The sequence below is a fragment of the Chiloscyllium plagiosum genome, chromosome 9 (genome assembly GCF_004010195.1).
Source record: "Chiloscyllium plagiosum isolate BGI_BamShark_2017 chromosome 9, ASM401019v2, whole genome shotgun sequence".
NCBI classification, from domain to species: Eukaryota; Metazoa; Chordata; class Chondrichthyes; order Orectolobiformes; family Hemiscylliidae; genus Chiloscyllium; species Chiloscyllium plagiosum.
In genome coordinates this window covers 73,750,109-73,752,900 of record NC_057718.1, presented here as the reverse complement: position 1 = coordinate 73,752,900, position 2,792 = coordinate 73,750,109, and the positions used below count along the sequence as shown (strand labels likewise).

Genomic DNA, 2,792 nt, shown 5'->3' with positions numbered 1-2,792 from the left:
AAGTCTACCTTCGCTCAGGATTGGTAAGTGTATAGTCAGATGGTTTGTAATCACCATGCTTTTAGCTTCTTGTGTCCAGTTAAAGTTGGATTATAGATTTTTGGAAACAAAATCTAATGCCACAATTCACTTCATGACTGTAGGCAAGTTCAGAGCAGGCAGTACAGATTGCAGTGTTGATAAATGGTCATTGGACTCAACATTAACTTATTTTTTCTCTACATGGATATTGCCAGACCTGCTGAATGTCTACAGCATTTTATGTTTTAGTACAGATACCTTACTTTGACCTGGTTCATCCACTCCCAGAGGGGGTACTGGACAGAAAGACCCTGCTACTGGGCCTAGTCTGCTGCAATCTCTTTTGCTCCAGCAGAGATTAAATCCTGCTCATTCTCTGTAGAAACTTTGTGAGGTCCTTTTTGGTAGTCCTACCTTCTTTTTCCACCTGGGGTGATATCCATTCAATAGCTACTCTGGTGAGGCACATGTCTGGGAGACAATATACGTATCTTACTAGTTCTGATCATCTCTCTATCATAATGTCTTGTAGTCCTCTAACCAGTCCTGTTCATCACTTCTGCATTTGTAGATAGTAAATTCACATGATCTGAAAATTGTTGATTTCAATCTAAAGGAATACATTTTACAATTTTTTGTCACTTTCTTTCTGTTCAGCAGTGTAAAGGTGACAGAACAAGAAGCTTTAATTTGACAATGCCTATTTCGCGAGTTATCATCTTCCAAATTCTAATTATTGTTGGACATTCCATTGGTGGTTGCTTAAGTAATTCCTGAGTATTTCATTTGATTTTTAAAATTAATTTTTATTTGTTTTTCTTTCTCTATATCTTCTACAAGATGAAAAATATAAGCATGGAACATTTATATTCCAGTTGGTTCACCACTCAAATGTCTGTCTGTAACCTCCTACCCTGGTGTTTTTTCATGAAGTAGTTATGTTGACAAAGTTACTGGAGAGTAGTATTGAGCAGAAGTAAAATTGTCATTTCTACTCAATTGTATAGGATCCTACCCAACAATTTAGGTTTTAGTAATCAGCTCTATAGGCAATCTGACCCAAACGTTTCTCCCTTGTGGTGTTTGGTTATATGGCTTGACAGTGGATCAGAGGCTGTGAAAGCTCACAGATGACCCAAATAAGGACAAAACAAACCTTGTAATATTCAATATGTCTCATGTAATAACTGTGAATTGTATTTCTGATTGTGCAATTCATGGGTTTTTTCTGGAACTAGGAATTGCTAGTCTGGATTGCTGCATAGTTGCACCTTGCACCATGGTACATTCTTTTCATTATTGCAGCGATGTAAAGTCTACTTCAACTGAGTAAACCGATGCTTCAGTTAACGCTGGGGAGAAAGTATCTGTTTTATTGATCTTGGATTTGGAATGGATGGATACTTATCAGAATGATACCCGGGCTAAATGGAGTAAACCATGAGAATACAGTAGACAGACTGAGTAAGTGTTTCCTTGAATATAGATTGTAAGATAATTAAATTATTTTATAGGGCTTTTTATTGCCATGGTGGACTGATTCAATAAAGTCCTAATCCTCAGTGGCCAAGACCATCTCCTTGGCCATCTGACTCAAATTTGCCCACACAAGGCCATAACATGATGGTGCTGAGGTTGTAGTGGTTGTAACAAGTTCAACCAGGTGGATGTCATAGAATATGGGGCTGTTAATCTGGTCCAATTAGGGAGTCCTAGCTGACAGAGTGTAAACACTCTGAGAGCTGGCTCTGAGAAAGATGGATCAGTGTCAAGGACTCTCCACATTTATATAAAGGGTGACTTAGTGTTGGAATACCAACCTCCATGGAGTTATTTTAGAGGTGTGAAGGGATTAATATCTCTGGCAACTTTTACTGGAATAAATACAAATATCTTGCTTTTTTTTGCAAGAGGATAAATACTAACTTACCTTGGTGCCCATATCACTTCAGAGCACCAAACCGAACCTTCTGGAGGACTGTAAGGTATGTTGCTAGAGCAGCAAGACAAAGCAAGATCAGGTTACTTTGGACAGACTGAAGGTCTTTGATGTGATCCCTTGTCCATATGACATGAGGAAATGCATGTCATACCAACAGCCTTGAAGTTTGTATGTTTGAAGTCAACCTGGAAGGTTGCTCTCCCTAGTCTCCTTGCTCATTAAGTTGGCTAGAAATACCAGGCAGTTACAAACACTCTCGAAGAGAAGCATAAAGAAAAAGCCAAACCTCACTATTAGAAAAAGAAGAAATGTTTTGAAGCTGAGAAGAACAACTGAGAGGAATGTTTAAAGTAGCCAAGTAACTGCAGTGCTGAAACAATCTGGTGTTCTTGTTTAATATATGCACTCTGGTATTGACAAGAAAAGCTGGATAAAATTTTTAAATAGGGTAGATGGAGAAAAACAACTTTCTATTATAGTACACTTCAGAATAAAGGGACACAATCATAAAACTGGAGCTCATACTGTTATAGGAGAAAGTGAGGACTACAGATGCTGGAGATCAGAGCTGAAAATGTGTTGCTGGAAAAGCACAGCAGGTCAGGCAACATCCAAGGAGCAGGAGAATCGACGTTTCGGGCATGAGCCCTTCTTCAGGAATGAGCCCTTCAGCTCATACTGTTATAGTTCAGGAACAAGGAAAAATTTGGAACACTTTCCTCCAAAATGCTGCTAGGCTAGTTCAGATGAAGACTTGAAAACTGAGATTGACAAGTCAAATATTGTTAGGCAAAAGCATTTAGGGTTATGGAACAAAAGTGGGTAAATA

The 2,792-nt window shown here is 38.6% G+C and overlaps 1 pseudogene; it reads left to right on the top strand.

Moving 5' to 3' along the window:
- The first annotated feature begins 1,549 nt into the window (after positions 1 to 1,549).
- LOC122552941 lies at positions 1,550 to 2,312 on the top strand (annotated as a pseudogene).
- Positions 2,313 to 2,792: the final 480 nt, after the last annotated feature.